This window comes from Orycteropus afer, unplaced genomic scaffold (assembly GCF_000298275.1).
Source record: "Orycteropus afer afer isolate SDZICR_OR568_19922 unplaced genomic scaffold, OryAfe1.0 scaffold00421, whole genome shotgun sequence".
Taxonomy (NCBI): domain Eukaryota; kingdom Metazoa; phylum Chordata; class Mammalia; order Tubulidentata; family Orycteropodidae; genus Orycteropus; species Orycteropus afer.
Genome location: NW_006922008.1, coordinates 746,412 through 768,088, shown reverse-complemented (window position 1 = coordinate 768,088; position 21,677 = coordinate 746,412). Strand labels below are relative to the sequence as shown.

The following is a 21,677-nucleotide window of genomic DNA, read 5'->3' as shown; positions in this document are numbered from 1 at the left end:
TCAAAGTAGAGATTCACTTGAGACTTGGCTACTAGGTTAATACAACAAAATAAAAACTCCTTCCTTTAATAGGTAGTATTAGAACTAGAGAAAGATTTCCCAAGACAAAATAGCAAAAATGGTGTTTCATAATTACTGACAGATGATAAGGCTACCAGCACAGCAGGACTCCCTTCCACTGGACTTCATTGCCAGCTACTTATCTGGGATCCAGTATGGTATCGGAATCACCAATATAAAGAATATACATCAACCACAGAAAATTATTAGAGGCTATTTCAGAATTGACTTGATGATAGTGGGCTTGGGAGGCTTTCTTTTTTTTTTTTTTTTTTTTTTCTAATCCTTCTCTCACTACTGTCTTCAAGTTCAGGTACAAACTGCTGTTGTTAGGTGCTATCGAGTTGATTCCAACTTGTAGTGACCTTATGTACAACAATGAAACACTGCCTAAAACCATATGGAAAAAATAAGACAAAACCATAAAGAAAAAATAAGGACAAACTAATTCATAAATATAGCATAAATATACTATCCCATCTAATTAAAAACATACAAACATCAGAAGACAAAATAGATGACTGGGATCTCCTAAATATTAGACCCTTATGCACATCAAAAGATTTCACCAAAAAAGAACCCACAGATGGGAAAAAAGTTTTGGCAACAACATATCAGACAATGGGCTAATCTCTAAAATTTATAGAAAACTTCAACAACTTAATGACAAAAAGGTAAGTAATCCAATTAAAAAATGGGCAGAGGACACAAACACTTCACCAAAGAAAACACTCAGGCAGCTAACAAACACACAAAGAAATACAATCATTAGAGAGGTGCCAATCAAAATGACGATGAGACACCAAGTCAGCCCAGCCCTAACAACAAAGTCCCAAAAAACAGAAAACAGCAAATGCTGGCTAGAGTGTGGAAAGAATAGAACTCTCATACACTGCTGGTGGGACAATGAAATGGTGCAACCACTGTGGAAAATAGGGTGGCGTTTCCTTAAAAATCTGGAAATAGAAAATACCAGTGTTGTTGTTGTTGTTAGGTGCCATCGAGTTGTTTCCGACTCATAGCGACCCCATGCACAGCAGAACGAAACACTGCCCGAGGAAGAAGAAGGAAGAGGCCGTCCACTTCTCAAAGAAATGGCCAGGGAAAATCTTATGGATAGCAAAGAAAATACCATATGATCCAGCAATCTTACTGCTATGTATATACCCTAGAGAAATAAGAGCTGTGACACAAACAGATACATGCACAACAATGTTCATTGCAGCACTATTCACAATAGCAAAAAGATGGAAGCAACCTACATACCCACCAATGGAGGAATGGATCAACAAACTATGGTACATACACACAATGGAATACTATGCAACGTTAAAGAACAACGATGGATCTGTGGAACATCTCATAACATGGATGAACCTAGAGGATAAATATTGTATGAGACTACGATTGTAAAAAATCAAGAAAAGGGTTTCACAAAAAAAGATACATTCTTTGATGGTTATCAGGAGTGGGTAGGGAAGGAAGGGTGAACCACTAACTAGAGGGTAGACACATATTATCTTGGGTGAAGGGAAAAAAAATTCAACAAACTTTCTAGTTAATAACAACTTACCTCACTCTAACAATATTACCTAATTCAAAAATGTAAAAGAGAAAAAAAGAGCGAGAGAGGAATAAGAGTGCTGCTAGATCTTTATGCAAATGCTGGGTTTTATTCGGTTGAGTGTGCAGACCCTTCCTACAGGTAAGCTATACATAAGGCTCAGCAGGGATACAGGCTGTCCTGAGTCATCTCAATTCAGCCCTTACTGAATTAAGCCGCAGCATACTCATACAGTTCTCTCCAAAACCAATCCTTTCTCTTCAAGGGTATAAATATGAACCACATGAGTAATTCCAGGTTACAAAGTGTCTTGAAACTTCAAAGAATGTTTTAAAGCGAATGACCCATCATCACTTGCTCTAGGTGGTCAACAGGAACTTCATTTTAAAGAAGGAGAGACAGAGGGAGAAGAGTCCACCTGCACTGCTCTTCAGGAGTGGTACAATGGTCACCTGGGCTTTCTGTCTCTGTCTCACACTCTGCTTAGACGTGTTCTAGGGCTCTTTCACTGTAACTGGAAATCCACCTGCATCAACTTTCAACAGAGCTTACAGCTCATAAACGTGAGCTCAGCAAGGTCCCCAAATAAAACAGCATTGCATTGGAATAGCATGAGAAAATGCCAAAAACACATCCTTTTTTTTCAAAGGACCTAGCTTCCAGCAGAGAGCATTTCTGCATCCAGTGTAACTCCATCTTGGATTAGATATAAGATCTGTTCTAATTTAATGTCTACTCAGGCTATTTTGGTTTAAAGGCCTTAAAAGACATGCTATCCCATCAACTACACTCCCTGAACCCTCCCTGTTAAAAAAAAAAAAAAAAGTGGTAGTGGTGGGGGAATATTATAGGGTGTCACCCAAAAGCTCGGTCCTCCTTGACCAAAGGCTAATGTCAACACAAAGTCTGTTTTTACACTAAATTTATTACTTAAGAAAACACTGTCTTTCCTGATGGGCACTGCTTTATTTTATGCCCAGGCACATTTTCTAAAAGGAATGCCTACATTTTACTTTACCCTAATTTGTCCCCATAACACTGAAATTATCTTGTTTTCTTTAAAAGCTGTTCAAACATTTCATCACTTTATCACCAGCCTGTTTGCATCCCTATCTTTCCCTGTGTGTACTAAAAGGAGACCAAAAAGTAGTATAACCCTAGGGTAGTAATTGTTGTATTTATTTCAACAACTAACACATCAAACTGCACAAAATAATGCACTTTATAATGGGACCATAAACGACATCAGCTACCAGGAGAAGTACAGAAGTCTGATCCCTTCCTTCATCCAAGCTTTCTTCAGGTTACATCTTCAACTCACCATGGAACCTTAAAGAAAACTTCTCAATTCTATCATTTGATTTTCTTAGAATTTATGTTTTGCCTTGATTTACTAAAAAGAGAAATGTAGTTAGAACCACAAGACTTGACATTGAATTTGGACTGCCTTGCCCAGATCCTGTCATCTTGCGCAAGCCATTTTACCATTCCAAAGCTTAGTCTGATGGATAAAGGAATTAAGTTAAGAGCCTTGGTAGTACAATGGTTAAGCACTTGGCTGCTAACTGAAAGGTTAGTAGTTTGAACCCAACAGCTGCTCTGTAGAAAAAAAGGGCTGGTGATCTGCTCCCATAAAGATTATAGTCTAAGAACCCTATGAGGTGGTTCTACTCTTTCCTATAGACTCACTGTGAATCAGAATGGATCAAAGGCACACAGTAACATGGATTTGAACAAGCTTTATGTGATACTTGCTATTAATCCACAGAAATTACAAACAACAAAATAGTAATAATACCCATGAAAAATACATAGAAAGTCCATCACTTTATTCCTAAGAAAACCCTGAAAAATCCTTAACAGTAGCTATTTTTACAAACCACATTCACTAACTCTTCTCTAGCAAGATTAAGAATCAATAACCAAAAATTGTAACCATGTGGAAATTAAGAAACACTGTTCTTAATAACATCTGGATAAAAGGACCAAGAAAAAAAAAAAGGAAAATTATGAGCAAGGGTAAAAATATTGAGAAGACCTACCTCTCATATAAAAATCTAGAGGTTACATGAAACTGCACAGAGATGAAAATATTTTCACATGCTTTTTACCATAAAACAAGGAGCTTTGGTGGTGCAGCTGCTAACCAGAAAGTTGGTAGATCAAACCCACCAGTTACTCCGTGGGAGAAAGCTGGGGCAGTTTACTTCCGGAAAGATTTACAGCCTTGGAAACCCTGTGGGGCAGTTCTACTCTGTTCCACAGGGTTGCTATGAGTTGGGACTGACTGGATGGCAGTGGGTTTTTTGGTTTTCCTATACAACAGAATGACAAAAATGAATTAATAATTCAACTAAAGGCATTAGGGAAATAACAAACTAAAGAAAGTAAGAAAAAGAAATTACTAAAGTTAAAATTAAGGAAACAGAAAACAAAAGAAAGTAAATTGGAGAAGAATGTTACCAACCTAGATAAAACAAAGACTTTCTAACAAAACAAATGATCAAAATTGACTCAGTAACTGAGAGAATACCCTGGACAGACTATTCATCGAATAACTGTCAAGAACATATCATTTTTATCATTATTATTTCATTATTCTTAAAAAAATCTTCATTTACTTATTTACTTATTTATGCAGTACTCCTTCCCTTCCCCTCCCACCTCTGGTAACCAACAAAGAAAGTTTTCTTCCATATATAAACCTCTCCATGACATTTTACAATAATGAACTAACACAGTATGTCCTTCCGTGATAGACTGTATTTCACTCAGCATAATGTCCTCTAAGTTCATCCATGTTATGTGGTGTTTTGCAGATCTACATTATTCTTTAATGTTGCATAGTATTCCACTGTGTATATGTACCAAAATTTGGTTATCCATTCTTCTGCTGATAGGCACCTAGGTTGTTTCCATCTTTTGGCTATTGTAAATAGTGCTGCAATGAACACTGGTGTGCATAAATCTGTTCTTGTCTTGGCTCTCACTTATTTAGGATATAGACCTAGTAATGGGATTGCTAGATCAAATGGTATTTCTAATTCCAACTTTTTAAGGAATCACCATATTGCTTTCAACAGTATTGCATCACTTTACAGTCCCACCAGCAGTGTATGAGAGTCCCAATCTCTCCGCATCCTCACCAGCATTAGTTATTTTCTGTCTTGTTGAACTTTGCTACTAGTGCTGGGGCAAGTTGGTATCTCATTGTTGTTTTGATTTGCATCTCTCTAACAGCTAATGACCGTGAACATTTCTTCATGTATTTGTTTGGCCACCTGAATATCCTCTTTGGTGAAATTCATGTCTTCTGCCCATTTTTGAATTGGATCATTTGTCTTTTTGTTGTTGAGGTGTCAGAAATTTCCATAAATTTTAGAGATAAATCCCTCATCAGATATGTCATGGCCAAATATTTTTTCCCAATATGTAGGTGCTCTTTTTACTCCTTTGGAGAAGTCTTTGGAAGCACAGAAGAATTTTTAGAAGGTCCCATTCATTAAGTTTATCTTCTGCTCTTTGTGCATTTTGGGTTATGCTTGATGGTCTATTTATACTATAAATTGTTGTTGTTGTTGTTGTTTGCCATCGAGTCTGCCCCGACTCATAGCGACCCCTCCTTGGGTTTCCGAGGCAGTATCACTACGGAAGTAGGAATGCCCAACCTTCCTTCCGAGGAGTGGCTCGTGGGTTTGAACCGCCAGCCTTCTGGTTAGCAATCAAGTGCCTTAGCCACTATGCTACCAGAGCTCCTATGCTATAAATTAGGGCCCCTAAATTTGCCCCTATGTTTTCCTTGAGGAACTTTACAGTTTTAGGTATTACATTTAAGTCTTTGATTCATCTGGAGTTAGTTTTTGTGTATGGTGTGAGGTACAGATCTTGTCTCATTTTTCTGCAAACAGATATCCAGTTTTGCCAGCACCATTTGCTAAAGAGACCATCTCTTACCCATGTAATGGATGTCAGCCCTTTGCCAAAAATCAGCTGACCACGGGTCGATGGATCTATTTCTGGAAAAAACATATATCATTTTACATGTCCAAGGTCCTCATGGTTTTTCAAATGAGTGCAAGCTATTCCCCAACACCACAGTAGAAGCCTTTATCAATGCAGTAAGAAAAAAAATCAGTCATAAATATTGGAAAAGAAATAAACTGTCCTTACTTATACATAATTATATACCTGAAAAAACTTTATAGAATCCCCAAAGCTATAACTAGAACAGTAAGTAAATTCTGCAAGGTTACGGGATATAAAATCAACCAACAAAAACAAGTACACTTCTACATATCAGCTATGAACAACTGAAAAATGAAATCTTAAAAATATCATTTCCAACAGCATCAAAGCAGAATACGAAATGACTAGGAACAGATTCGTTGTTGTTGTTGTTATGTGCCGTCGAGTCGGACCTGACTCATAGCGATCCCTCCTTGGGTTTCCGAGGCGGTATCACTATGTAAGTAGATTGCCCCATCTTCCTTCCGAGGAGTGGCTAGTGGGTTTGAACCATCAGCCTTCTGGTTAGCAGTCAAGTGCCTTAGACACTACGCTAAGTTATGTATGATTTCAGCATTGAAAGTTACAAGGCATTGTTAAGATAAACTAGCAAGACCAGGATAAACGGCAAAATATTTAGTCATGGATTGGAAGATTCAATTTTGTTAAGATGACCGTGCATCCCCCAAATCCACAAACCCAATAAAAATGCCAGCAGGCATTTTTACAGAAATTGACAAGTGGATATTCAAATTTATATGGAAATGCAAAGGACCTAGAATAGTCAAAACAATTTTGAAAAAGAACAAAATTAAAAGATTTAACCAAGAAAATAAAACTGACTCCTGTCCAGTGGATTCCAACTCATAGTGACCCTATAGAACAGAATATAACTACCCCACAGGGTTTCTGAGGCTGTAAATCTTTATGGAAGGAGACTGCAGAGAAGCTAGTGGTTTCCAACTACCAATCTTTTGGTTAGGAGCCCAGCACATAACCACTGCACCACCAGAGCTCCTTAGAAAGGCTTGCACCACACCTTATCATGAAGCTACAGTAACTAAAACTGCATGGTATTGGCTTGTCATTAGGCGTCACCGAGTTGGTTCTGCCTCACAGAGACCTCACATATAACAAAATGAAACACTACTGAGCACTGTGCCATCCTCACAATTGTTGCTGTTTGAGCCCATTGTTGCAGTCACTGCGTCAATTTATCTTATTAAGGGTCATCAAAGCAAAAAATTATTAACTGGGCATGATCAAAATGAAAAACTTCTGCTCTTTGAAAGATACCATTAATATAATAAAAAGACAAGACAGACTGGGAGACAATATCATAATACATGTATCTAAAAAAAAAAAAGACATATATAGATTCTGTAAGAGTTTATTCTACAAAGAACTGTTACAAGTCATAGTAAAAAAAACAAATCAATTTTAAAAAAATAGAACAGAAATGTTTCAAAAAAAGATGAATAAATGGACAGAAAATACACAAGAAAGGCGGATCGATGTCATCAGTCAGCAAGCACATGAAATTAAACCCAGAATGAAGTATCATCTCACACCCCCTAGAATAGCTAATACAAAAGGCAGAACACATCAAAAATGTTAGCAAGGATTTGGAATATCCAGAATTTTCATACACTGCTTGTGAAAATTTAAAACAGTATAAACACTTTGCCCAACTGTTCTACAGTTTTACATTTTTATATAGTTAAACACTACTTGTATATACCCCCAAAAATGAAAGCTTATCTACAAAAAGACCTGTACAAGAATGTCCATGGACGCTTCCTTCATAATGAAATGAATGACAGGGGAATGGATAAACAGATGCAGTCTACTAACAAAATGGAATGCTCTTCAGAAGAGAAAGAAAGGAAGAAACAGACTCCTGGAATGTGCAACATGGACTTTGTGTTGAGTGAAAGAAGCCAGACATAAAAAACACACACGGTATGATTCCCAATTCCTTGAAGGGAAAATTAATCTATGAGGATGGACGTCAGAAAGCAGTTACCTTTGTTTGGGTGTGGGGAGAAAGTGTTGATTGAAATTTGGCACAAGGGAATATTCTAGGGTGACAGAAACGTTATATATGCTGCTATGAGTGATGGATACACAGGTTTATCAAATTGTTAAAATTCGTTAATCTGGACACTTGGTGAGTATGTTAATGTACGAAAATTATACCAAAACAACAAAAAGAAAAAATATAAGACAATGAAAAAACATCTGCAATCATCCTATGGAAGCAGCAGTCAGGAAAACAGATGATGTACCGCAACAGGGAAATCTGCTGCAAAAGCCCTCTGAAGGTGTTAAAGAGCAAAGATGTCACTTTTAAGGATGAGAGGTGCCTGATCCAAGCCATGGGATTTTCAATAGCTTCATGTGCATGTGAGAGATGGACAATGAATAAGGAAGACTACAGAAAACTTGATGCATTTGGATTGTGGTGTTGAAAAGAATACTGAATGTACCATGGACTGCTAGAAGAACAAACAAATCTATCTTGAGAGTACACCCAAAATGCTCCTTAGAAGAGAGAACAGCCAGACTGCACCTCTTGCACGTTGGTCACGTTGTTAGAAGGGATCAGTCCCTGGAGAGGGATACCATGCTTGGTAAAGTGGAGGGTCAGCAAAAGAGGGGCCAAGCCCCAATGAGATGGACCGACACAGTGGCCGCAACGATGGCCTCAAGCAAGGCAAAGACGCTGAGGACGGAACAGGAGTGGCTGGTGTTTCGTTCTGTTGTACACAGGGTCGCTATCAGTAGGAACTGACTTGATAGCACCTAACAACAACAAACATCATACAAACATAAAATACTGAAGTCTTTGTTACTAAAATTTAAAACACAATTGCACCCATTACTATTATTCTTTCTACACATAAGAGGCAAAAGAAACTAGTAAGCCTAATAAAAGTTTCTAAGATTTATGCATAGTTATTTACAATAGTGACATGTTACAATCTAAAACACACAGTGCAGTGTTTGTCAGGTGCTGTCGAGTCGGTCCTGCCTTATAGTGACCCCATATCCAGCAACATGAAACCCTGCCCTTTCCTGCACCGTCCTCACACTCGGGGCTTGCCCGAGTCCATCATTAGGCACTGTGTCAACCCATGCTGGGAGGCTCTTCCTCTTTCTTACTGACCCTTTACTTTACCAAGCATGCTGTCCTTCCTCTGAGCCTGGTCCCTCCTGAGAACATGACCAAAGTATGAGCGATGAAGTGTTGTCATCCTTGCTTCTAAGGAGCGTTCTGGCTGTTCTTCCAAGACAGGTTTGTTTGTTCTTTCTGGCAATCCATAGCACATGCATGTAATATACACTACATAGTATAAAATAAGATCTGGATAGATACATTTTGTTTCTGGAGGGATGTTGTTGTTGTCGTTATGTGCCGTCAAGGGATACTTAATAAAAAATGTTAAGCTTTCCCAAAATAATCTGTATTCTTAATGCCATTTCCTACTAGAAGCAAATGGTGCATGGAGGAAGATTTGTTCCTGATTTGTATGTGAACAACTACTAACAAAGTCTGGAAAAGGAAAAACTATGAAGTGAGAGCATGCTCTGCTGTATTAAAAGCTGCCACAAAACTACAGAAATTAACAGAAAGAACAGACATAGTGAGCAACATAACAGTGATAACCCTAAAACAGATTCACATTTATATGGAAACTTAATAGAAAATAAAGGTAGCATTCCAATTCCTTGGGAGAATGAATTGTCATATAGTATTTGCAACAGTTGGCTACCATTAGAAAGAAAATAAAATTAGCCCCTCAGCTCACACTCCATACCAAAAAAAAAAAAAAAAAATCCAGAAGGAATACAATCTAATTTAAAAATGAAAACATAAGAAAACTTTAAGTGTAACCAGGGGTAGGAGATTTGTAAGCAAGAAGGAAACCTTAAAACCAGAAGGGAAAAAAATGGACAGATTTGGCTAAATTAGGAAGGAAAGAAGGGAAGGATGGTGAGAGGGAGGAAAAAAGAAAGATGGGGTGGGCAGGAAAAGGGGAGAGAGGGGGCTGGGCTTCAAGGTCAGAAGAAAAATCAACTGGGGGAAACTATTTGCAAAAGACAAGACAGACACTGGATTACTACCACTAACGCAAGAGGAAAGTTTTCCTAAAAGTTGTTAAGAAACACAACCAACAGAAAGGCAGGTAAGGACAGAATGGAACAGCTCACAGAAGAAGAGATATGACCAGCTAACATAAGGGACGTGTTCAGTCTCACTAACCACCATGGAAACACCCATTAACAGCAAAGTCAGTCTAACTTTTTAGTCAGCAAAAAAACAAACAAACAAAAAAAAAAACACCACAGCTTTATTGAGGTGTGATGTGCACCTGTAAAGATGGCAGCCCAAGAAACCTCATGGCCTCATGGGGCAGCCCTACTCTGTCACACAGGGTTGCCGTGAGTAGGATCCACTTGATAGCACCTAACAGCACCCATAAGGCAGCACCACAGTCAAGACAGTGAACCCCTCTACCCCAAGTTCCCACAAGTTTCCTCATTCCTCTAACAAACCTTTTATAGTAAAACCTACAAAGTATCTATACCTTTCAATGTAAAAGGAGTGATGAGAAAATATAATCAATAAGAGGAAGCCGGACCATTGAGTTACCACGCATCCAATCTACTTCTCTAGTAATGATGCCTTGGAAACACAAGGAGGGGTTGCTGTGGGTCGGATCCGACTCCATGGCAATGGTTGCTTTGCTTTTCTGCTTAAGAAAAAAGTGGTGACCTATCTAGAGACAAAAATTTATAACTATCTTTCATTTTAAAGTTATACACCATCAAATTCAGCTGCCTTCAGTGTCTAAGAATCATTTCTACTTGGTACTAAAGATTGCTTTACATAAAAATCTTGCCTTTAGTACAAACAACAAATATGAACCCCTTTGTAAATACAATACTGAGTTGTCAATGAAAGCAAACATGGGTATAGGGACGGATAGATGGGTGAACAAGCTAAACAATTATGTATGTCTAAATGGAGAGTGTATCCAAGATCATATACAGGGTTGGCAGACAATGGGCCTCTCGAAGAGTATGAAGGGATGGACACTGGGAGGAGGTAACTATGGGGAGGAAGTGGGAGGGGAGCTGCTGCATTGTAAATTTTGGTCAATGACATGAGACAAAGTATATGTGAACTGCTGTATGAAAAGTGAATTTACTCTGTAAATCTTCACCCAAATCCTAAAAAAAAAAAAAAAAAAATCTTGCCTTTGTCTAATTCTTAGAAATTATGCTATGAACCCCAAGTTTTTTTTACCCATAATTTTCCGGGAAAGAAGCCTGTCTCTGTCACTCATCACAATCCTCCATCATCTCTAGACCCAGGTATTGTATATTCTCCTGCGCTGTGGGGTGTGTGTGTGTGTGTGTGTGTGTGTGTGTGAGAGAGAGAGAGAGTGGGAGTGGGGAGAGATGGACCTGTGGACTCACTTCAGGGGCCCTCACAAGATTTACCGGCCTGAAGACACCTTTGGAAGAGAAAAGACTGCAGAATCAGATGGACTGGTGAACAGAGTAAGAGGCCCAAAGATCTCTATGGATGTATGCTCTGACACCAGGCATAAATAAAATCTTACAGGAATCCACTGGAAGGGTCTACTGAATACAATTGGTGAAGGTGACAGACTGATTCCAAGTTTAGATGAACATGGCAAAGGGGACTTTTCCAAGGCGTTGCCTCTTTTCCTCTCAGGCTCGTCTCTTTTACTTTAGTCCCACTGTCCACCTTAGCCCTACTGGGCTTGATACCGTGGCACAAAAGAACACGATATTAACTCTCCCACAGGCACCGTCTTGACAGGAGTGGCTTAGTCAACTGAACAAACAGCAATGAGCAGTGGGCGATGGGGAAGAAAGGTCGAACCATCTGACGTGATCTGCTTGCGGGCTCGCTGCATGCAGTCCTGCACTGTGTGCTTTGCAGAAATGCAGACAGGCAGTCAGAAAGCGTTCCCCAAAAGACAGGAAATGCAAACCTCTCTGAGGGGGCCAAGAAGAAACTCCTGGATTACTTTGTTATTTATAGAAGTGTTTTTTATTTTTGTTTAAAGTAACCACACCCAACAACTACTTCATCTACGTAATAAGGGGATAAGACTGGTATAAGAGTTATCTTCACATTTTATTTCATACATATCTGCAATGTTTAATTTTTTTACCCAAAATAAATATCAAACTCACTGCCAGTGAGCTGGATCTGACTCATAGTGACCCCACCTTGGGTCTCTGAGGCAGTATCACTATGGAAGTTGATTGCCCAACCTTCCTTCCGAGGAGTGGCTGGTGGGTTTGAACCACCAGCCTTCTGGTTAGCAGTCAGATGCCTCAGGCACTATGCCACCAGAGCTCTTTTTTTTTTTTTTACCCAAGTATGTATCATTATTATCAAAAAATTATTTTTTAAAAAAAGGTCATATTTGCATTAAATTTCTAGGCCACATCCCAAAGTTCTAAGTCCAGAAAAGAAGTACAACAGCCCCTGGACAACAGAAGATGATACTTCATCACATGATTATTTCGAGGCATGAATTTACCTCTATGTTGATATGAAAGTGTTTTGTTTTAATGCCATAAGGCTAAACAGCTTAAGTATATCTCACCCGAGAAAAAGAATGAATTTTCTTTCGTAGTCAACAAGACTTGACATAGTTGCTCTTCCCCCTAATTTAGTAATCTATTAACTTTCTCTGCCACGGTGTGAATAGAAAATAAGGAGGACCACACAAATGAAGTGTCTACCTCACCTAACAAGACTCCAGTGAAGATTTAACTGTGACTCCTTCCTTCCCTACCATATACATTATGACTTTAACTGAAAGATGGTAAGAAAAAAAGATGCTACCTTTTAGCTTTTATCAGTGTATCCTACTAAAATGCAAGTTCTTTGAAAGCAGCTGTGGATCTGTTGTTCTTCCTTGTCCCCTCCAGTGCCCAGCACAGTCCTGGGTCATGGGTATTCCAGTCTTTGTTATCTTGCAGACCTTGCTCAAATGTCAACCACCCTGACCACTATGTTTTAAATTTCAGCCCCTATGTCTCCCTACCCTCTCATCCTCACTTTATATTTCTAACTTGATACTTTTTGTCTGTCTCCTGTACTAGCATATAAGCTTCATAAAGGAAAAGTTTGCTTATTTTGTTCACTGTTGTATCATTAGCACTAAAAACTATGCCTGCTTGATACAAAGTACTCAAGAAATACTGAACACAATAATTACAGGGAATTGTTTTTTGTTGTAATTCCTACAGAGTCAAAGTGCGGCTTAAGGATTTCAGGCATCAGCAGAACGCTAAGCAGGTATTTAAGATGACGGCATCCCTATCTTCTAGAAAGCTAACTGTGAGGACACAAAGTGCAAGCTGCAGCCCACCCTGCAACAGCTCCACGAATCCACTACAGGGAGCTGGCAGCAATGATCAACAAAGCAATTCTCTGGTTAGATGACTTCCTAGGAGCCTCATCATCTGTGACTACACCAAAATGTCACATCATCCCAATGTCCTAAAAAGCCACTCACACTTATAGTGCTCTGGTTTACAAAGAAGGCAAGAATGAATGGCAAAGTTTTTTTTCCTAAATAGTTATTTTTGAACATACACCCTACACCAATCCATTAAAATAACCTGAAGAGAGCTACCTGCAACAAACAAGTCTGGGTTACAGCCTATTTATAATATTCTAGTAAGTATTCAACAAATCAATTTTATGTCCCGCCAGCTAATCAACATATTTAAAAGAGGAAAGATTAGTATTAGAGGGCAAAAAAAGGAATTTTATTTCACAAAGATACCCCCCACCCCCAAGTAACAATTTTAGGGGTGTCATCTTTGGTGAGGAATCCCTGAGCAGTGCTAACAGGTAAAGTGCCTGGCTGCTAACCAAAAGGCTGGAAGTTCGAGTCCACCAGATGTCCCAAGGAAGAAAGGCCAGGCAACTGACTTTCAGAAAAACCAGTCACTGAAAACCCTACGGAGCACAGGTCTGCTTTGACACACGAGGGGCTGTCGTGAGTCAGACTCGAGTAGCAGCAGCTAGTTTTTATCTTTGGCTAAAGCTAAAGATGATACCTACACGCAGGAAAGGAATGTGTGCTTTATCAAGACTGGTGGTGATTTAAAAAATATTATTCCCCAATATAAACACATTTGTTTATTCAACTACTTAGACATTACACGAATACCAAATCTGTGATGCAAGGATGCAGGACTTCTTACTAAATATGTTCTAAACTTCTCTGCCAGTTACTCTAGACTCTCCTTCACCACCACTTAATTAATGCTTATTATGTCCCTGGCAACATACTAAGCACTTTACGTGTTGTCGTGTGCCAGAGTCGATTCCGATGCATAGTGACCCTGTGTGACAGAGTAGAACTGCCCCATAGGGTTTTCTAGCCTGTCATCTGTGCTGAAGCAGGTCACCAGACCTTTTCTCTCATGGAGCCGCTTGCATATTATATAATGAACTTATTTCATTCTCATAACCCTGTAAGGCAGGTAGTCTTTTACTGATAAGGAAACTAAAGTTTAAAAAGGTTAAGTATCTTATTCAAAATCACGTGGCTAATAAGTGGCACAGATTGACTTAAATCCAAACCCAACCCCATTCTAAAGCTGGTGTTTCTAGTCATTATACCACATGGCATCTCCAGTGGTGTCCTCACCCATTTTTTCCCAGTCATGTCATATACTATTTCTGACTATAACTTGTTGCAATAAATCTAGACTGTTCAATATTTCCCAAATATGGTGCTTTCCCAAACCACAGCCAGACTGCTGGAGAAGGGATCCTTATCTCTGTCCATGCTGTAGCCTCTCTATCAAGAATAGTCATGTACAATGAAAACCTTAGTGGGCCAACAAGGGTCAATATAAATAATGCTTTCTCCACGAAGCCACTCCTAGAAAGGAAGTATGGTACAAAGTAAGGGTCAGCAAACTTGTCCATGGTCTCAGTAACGACCAACGGCAACTACTCTACTGCACAGTTAGAGCATGGAAGCTGTAGCGGCGGTGTGTTGATGAATGAGCATGACTGGGCTCCAGTAAAACTATTTATAACACTGCAACAGAAATGTCATACAATTTTCACATCTCAAACATTATTGTTCTTTTGATTTTTTTCAATCTAAAATTTAAAAATATAAACATTGTTCATAACTCGCTAGTCATATAAAAATTAGGCAGTGGGCCAGTTTTGGCTGCAGGTCATGGTTTACTGACCCCCTGGTATAAAGGAATAAGATTAAGCTTTAGAACCAAATAAGCCTGGGTTCAAATCCTGACTCAGCGACCTTTTAGTTGTGAATGTGGTCAAGAAATTCAGCATCTTCAACTGCAAAACTGGGAGTACTGGGAGACACTGGTGGTTCAGTGGTATAATTTCCACCTTCCACATGGGAATTAGATTCTAAGGCTGATTAGCTTCTCCACAAACGCACCCCCATGCAACTACCGCCCGCCTGTCAGTTGAGGTGTATTGCGATGATCCGAAACAGGTTTTGGCAGAGTTCCCAGACTGAGACAGACGGAGCAGAAAGTGAAAATCCCCAATGAACACCCAATGGCACAGTTCTACTTGGTCTCACGAGGTTACCGTGAGTTAGAACCAACTCCATGGCAACTGGTTTTTATCGTGAGGCTGAAATGAGATGAAGAATCACAAGTGAGTTGCTGGCTTGTGCAAATGGTTAAGGCGCTGGACCACTGACCAAAAGGATGGCAATTCAAATCCAACCAAAGGCGCCTCAGAAGGTAAGTCTGGTAATCTGCTTCTGAGAGGTCACAGTCCTGACAAATTCAAAACCCTACAAAGCAGCTCTACTCTGCACACATGGCATCAGCATGAGTCAGAATCACTGGATGGCAACTGACAACAAGAAGTATGGTGCCTACAGGAGCAAACCTCCAGCCAATATTCACATTCTCCATTTCCAGTTAGAAGTAATTAGTAATTACTTCCTCTCTGTAGTATTTGTTTGCACCACTAATATGTACGAGGCATTTAAATTCAAACTCTTATGTTGATATTTCTGGATATGTGTTCTTATCTCTCCTGTTAGATGATACACTTCATTATGGCGAGGGCTGTCTTGTACACTGTAGGATGCCATATGGCACCTAAAACATTAAGTGTTAAATACACATTTATTAAATAAAGAAAGACTCAGCTGCGAAGTCACCCGCATACACACTACAGAGCCTAATAAAGGATATGAGAGAGTGAGGCAAATGTGACATCCTGGCTGATGTCAAAAGGGAGAAGAATGTGGGAGCAGGAAGGGATTATGGGTGGACCCCCTTAGGAAAGGCAAGAACCTACATGTGCTCATGATCATGCACACAATTTCCTTCAATCTTGCACAGGGTTTAAGAGTTCCCACCTGATGTGAGTGAAAACCAGATGCAACTATGTATTTCTAAGGGAGGAATTAGACCTTTTGCTTTTCAATCACAGGTAGGCACAGAGGTGATAAATCCAAAGCCCATTATCACATGAGACCTGCTGGTGTACGATGTAAAATATGCTAGATGTTTTAATTCTGAGTCCAACACTGTATCACAGTAATACGTTCCCATCAAACAGGAAAAACATATAATCCAAGGACCAAGTCTCAGCCCTTCTGTCAGTCTATTCCTCACACAGGAATCTCAGAACTTCAACCGTCACCTGCCTAGGAGTGACTTCCAAATATTTCCTAGCTCCAACTGTGTCCTTTCTTAAGCTTTCCTGGGAAGTACAGTAAAAGAGGAGGAGGAGCATGAATCTGAAAGACAAGGCTGAGTCTGAATCCCACATACACTTCTTACCGGGTTATGAACGAATGTAAACCTTTTCTTGGCCTGTTTCTTCATCCATAAAATGGATTGCTGGCTTCAGGGGGTTGTGAGTGAGGACTGAATGAGAGAGCAAGTCAAGCTTGCCAGCCATCCTACTCAATTCAGTCTCCCTCCTCCTTTCTGATTCTTCCAGGTGCACATGTCCAGCTCCTACTGGATACTGCCACTGCGCCCACTAACATTACAAACTCAGTTCTGAAAGTGAATTTACTACCTTCCCTTCTTACTGATGCTGACTGAGTCAACTATCTTCCTAATCACATAGACTTACCTGAAAGCTTTTCCTTATTCCTACACTCAATCAGTTACGTACTAATGAATTCAGTTGCTATCTCTTGCCCGTTAGGAACCACCACAAGAGAAGGACAACAGAATCTTAGCTTGGTAACAGTAAACAGCATATACTAGAGGGTGGACAACAGAATCCTAGCTGGGTAACAGCAGCAATCAAGAGGCAGAAATAAGCAACTTCTGAAACATGCTGGAGAAGAAAGGAGCTCTGGTGGTGTAGTGGTAAAAGCATTTGGCTGCTAACCAAAAGGCTGGAGGTTTGAACTTACCAGCTCCACAGGAATGAGATGAGGTAGTCTGCTTCCGTAGTAAAGTTTACATCCTTGGAAGCCCCTAAGGGGCAATTCTACTCTGCCCTAAGGTTACTATGAGTCAGAATCACTCGATGGCAGTGCGCTTGGTTTTACTTTTTGAAGAAGAAGGCAGGTGGACCTAAACAAGTGTAGTGGGGCAAAGAAATTCATCCAAGAGAGATCTGTGTGGTGGAATTGGAGGAATGTGGCAGCCGAGCAGTTATATATATGGAACAAGGCAGAACAGAGGCGTTTTTAAGCTTTACAGTTGCAGACTACTCAAGACTTCCCACTCACTTTTAACAATAAAGGAAAGATTTCTCATTATTTACAAATAATACTCTTCAGGGTAAATCAATCTGTTTTGTTATTGTTCCGTAATCATATTTTGTTCCTATGAACTAACTATTCAGCATATAATTAGAATCAATTATTTAATGACATATAAGCCATTTATAACATGCTGGACTTTGACATGGGGAGGTGGTGAGGGTAAAAATAAGAGCCTTGCCTCTGTAGGGCTAAATTTAGAAAGTGAGAAAGGCATGTCAACTAATAATGTCAGCAATGTTGTTTGCACTATAAATAAAGCTATTATGTGTCCAGTACTGGGAACGTGCAGGAGGAATGGCCCCAAAACATAACTGTCTTCATTTTTCTAGGATAATTAAGGTCTAAGTCATCTTGGATAGAGAGTATTTTTGTTTGTCTGTTTATATCTTCCCATTTATTTTTCAAGTCCATTCTAGTGTTCTCAGCTTGGCAATCCTGAGTTCCACTTATATACCTAATCTGCTATTTGCATCTAAGCAACAGGCTGCAGATACTACTTTAAGAGAAAAGTCTCCCAATTCCTGTATTACATACGAGAGCAGAATGGACCATCAGTATGATCGGATCAGTATTAATTTCATTTATACTATCGTAAAAAGAATTGTCCCATTATTTAAAGAGAGTATATTCTCACCAGTTTATCGTCATTGCTACAGCCTCTAATCATTTTATAAAAAAATTAATTCTAAAGTTTACAGTAGAAAGAAAATATTTTTGCCTTTAAGCATTTTATAAATTGAATCATTTCCATTCCCTGCAATTTGGTTAAGTCAGCCTAGATCTCAAATTTCACCTGCCTTTTTGAAAAACATTTTACAGTAAAGTTCTCAGTTGAGAATATGGTACCAAATGTAGTGACCCAGATGTTTGTGACAAGAGCAAAAAAAAATAATAACTACTCTGCTGTTGGGAGCTCTGGTAATGTAGTGCCTTAGGCACACTTGACTGTTAACCAGAAGGCTGGTGGTTCAAACCCACCAAGCCACTCCTCAGAAAGAAGGTTGGACAACCTACTTCTGTAGTGATACCACCTCAGAAACCCAAGGAGGGTACAACTCGATGGCACATAACAACAACAATACTCTGTTATCTTAGAAGATGAGCACTGAATGCTAGATTTAAAATAATCTATTAAAATATAAAAAAGCAAAATAAAACAAAAACACTTTAGAAGAATGCTAGATCAAGAAGAAAATTCAGATAGACAAAATGAATGAATAAGTTGTACAAAGTCAAAGGCAAAACAATGCTCAGTTACTAGACAAGAAGAAAAATTCATCCTACTTAAATTTCACAGTGGCACACTCCAAATCTCCAAAATTGCCTTCCTTTTGGTATCTGAAATATTCTGCATTCAAAACAAAAAAAAACCAAAATTTAAAAACAGCCAAGTTACCTACCTAGGTAGTTACTACCTACCTACTGCTTTTATCTTTATTTCTTCTTCAAACGACCATAATCACCTGGGGGAGAACTACTGAGAATAAGAGCATTCTCCTTTTCGTACCTCAACAAAACTCATAATCTGAATATCCAAAGCAAAAAGTATCTGTGTTTAAAGGTCCTAAAAAATGTATCTGATTGCGGAAGTAATGCAAATCAGAGTAATGTACTTTCTTTTTCACAACAGATATAAACTACATCCAGGGCCAGAAGATGCCATACAGCCTGCAGGTAATACAAGTTTGAAATCAAAGGGAAAACATCTACACTGATTCTCTATATAGAATCTACAATTTTTATAGTCAGGTTGAATTCTAAGAGATCATTTCTCATTTGGTTGTCTGGAACTTAGTGGGTGACAGGGATCCCAAAGAAGCCCGCAAAAACAGATTTAAGGGTTGTGTGATAATGGTTAACAGTAACAAAAACCCCACTCACCTCTTGAAAGATCTAATTTAAGGGAAAATGTGTGATGCCAAGCAAGGAGCCCAGGAGACACATCTATTCCTGCTGCCTTCCCAATAAGCAGGTTTCCAACTTCATACTGTCAGGACCAACTTCACTATACCCAACCCCTCACCTGCACAAACCCACCTTTTATCTAGTTCCTGGAGCAGAGATTCCACATTTTATCATGCACAATGACCACTAGGGGAACAAGTTTTAAAATGCAAATGTCAAGATCTTTTCCCTGTTGACCATGACTCAGTGGGTTGGAGAGGGCCTGGTACCCTTTGGTACAGATGGTTTAAGTACCACACTCTGAAGAAGGCTTTGGTTGGGCAGAATGAGAGTGAATCATGGTTGCAGTGTGCCTCCAGAAAATGTCCTGAAGCATCTCCACCTGTAGAAGATGGGCAGAGATGAGGGACGGTGAAAGTCATGAGAGGAAGAAAATAGTAGTCATAAATGCAAGCTGTCTGAAAGGAGAGAGTTGCATGATATGAAACCTACAGTTAAGGGGATGAAAATCAGCTGTTGTTTTTGTTTATTTTTTTCCAAAACAAAAATGTAAGCTTACTGAAATGCAGGCCTAAAATAGTGTAGGTGTAATCAAAGAACCAGGACCTCAAGTGTGATTGTGCTAGTCATGCCATGGGGCGGGAGAGTGCCAGAGACGGGCGAAGCGGAATCTTTAGCCCTTGCAACAGATAATGAGTAAAATAAAAATATAACAGGCAATACAATATACTCTGCATCCATGCTTACACGACAGAAGATAATACAAGGCTAAGGGCAGGTATAGGCTTGGCCAACATGAATACTGCAAGTTTATCTCCAGATCACTTGTCTTCAGCATGCACGCACGCTCGCTCGCTTCTGGATTCCTCAGAGAAAAAAGCCAGATCTCCTTCTCCCCTGAGGCTGAGTTCTGCATCTCACAGCAATGAATATTTAAAAAGGAAAATGAATATTTCAGAACAAAGCCATTCAAACCCATAGTCTATTAGGTTAAAAGTGACAAATCCCATAATAGTCTTAGTGTCTGCAACCTCTTAAAAGCTTTCTTCCATTTCTCCTTAAAGCAGTATTTAGAAACTCAAACATCCATGAATCATGTCTTTCCCTAGCAAGATGAGACCACAAGAAAGACTCTGGTTCAGTTATCTGCTTCCTTGGAAACAGAAGTCCTTGCACACAATTAATGGTTGGTTGTCTATTCTATTCAGTGCAATTGGGGATGTATACACAATCTATGGATGTTCTTTATCTTGAACCAAACATCACAATTGAATTTACTCTTCATTTTGCCTTCATGGGCAATTAACTTTACATTTCCATGTTCTTCTGGAATATCCCTAAGAACGGTTACAACTCAGGCTCAGAATAAAACAGTGGCAAGATTCCATAGTGTTTCTGAACCATAAAATATTACAGTTCACAGATCTTGTGTTGGGTACTCTATTAAATACAGTGCACTACTTTAAAGTGCATATTCATATGATATACGTATAGTAACAGACAAAAATCTCCTCTGCCTCCTTCCCAGAACAAAACTGTATTTTATCTATAACCACAGTAACATGATGGCTTCTATTTCCTCCAATGATTTCACACAGTAAAGTCCTTAAGTGGACCAGGGACTGACTCATCTACTTCTTCATGATGACTCCCTCTACCAATGCAGTAATGATGAGGATATCATAGTTGATCTTCAGAAAATGTCTGCTACACTGAAGTACCCAGAACACCTCGGCTGAATATGAGTTTCTGAAATCTGTGTCTGCAAAAAAGATCAGCATTCTTTTCTCAGTAGCATTAGCAACTCTGCTGGTAGCTACAAATAATAAGTGAAATAAAATAATCTGTCATAAACATTTACCACAAAACCTGAGTTATTACAGTTCTCTTAAATACATGTAACAATTGAAAGGCTACATGTGAGAGCCCATGCCATGTACTGTGGGGAATGACAAGAACACATAGTCTCTACTCTCATCAGGTTACCCCAAGACTCTTTCTTTCAACAGTTATCCTTTCTTCTAACTTAGCCTCAACCTAATCAATCTTCTAAGCAGCTGCCAGAATGATCATTCTAAAACAAAACCCTATGTGATAATGGTACGTACTTCTCTTCTTAAAATTTTAGACTCCCTAATGACTACAATCTCAAGGCCAAATCCCTTTTATGGAAGTCATGCTCCTCCAGGAGCTAGCCCTTCACACTTCACCTTTCCACCTTCAATTCTTACCATCAGATAGATATTTAGCAGCATCTAACAAATGTGGAGGAGCTCTGGTAGCATAGTGCCTAAGGCACTTGACTGCTAACTAGAAGGCTGGTGGTTCAA

The 21,677-nt window shown here is 39.2% G+C and overlaps 1 protein-coding gene across 1 annotated transcript in view; it reads right to left on the bottom strand.

Moving 5' to 3' along the window:
- The window catches only part of RBFOX2 (RNA binding fox-1 homolog 2), a 420,257-nt gene that overhangs the window by 87,355 nt on the left and 311,225 nt on the right, over positions 1-21,677 (bottom strand). The window lies entirely within an intron of this gene.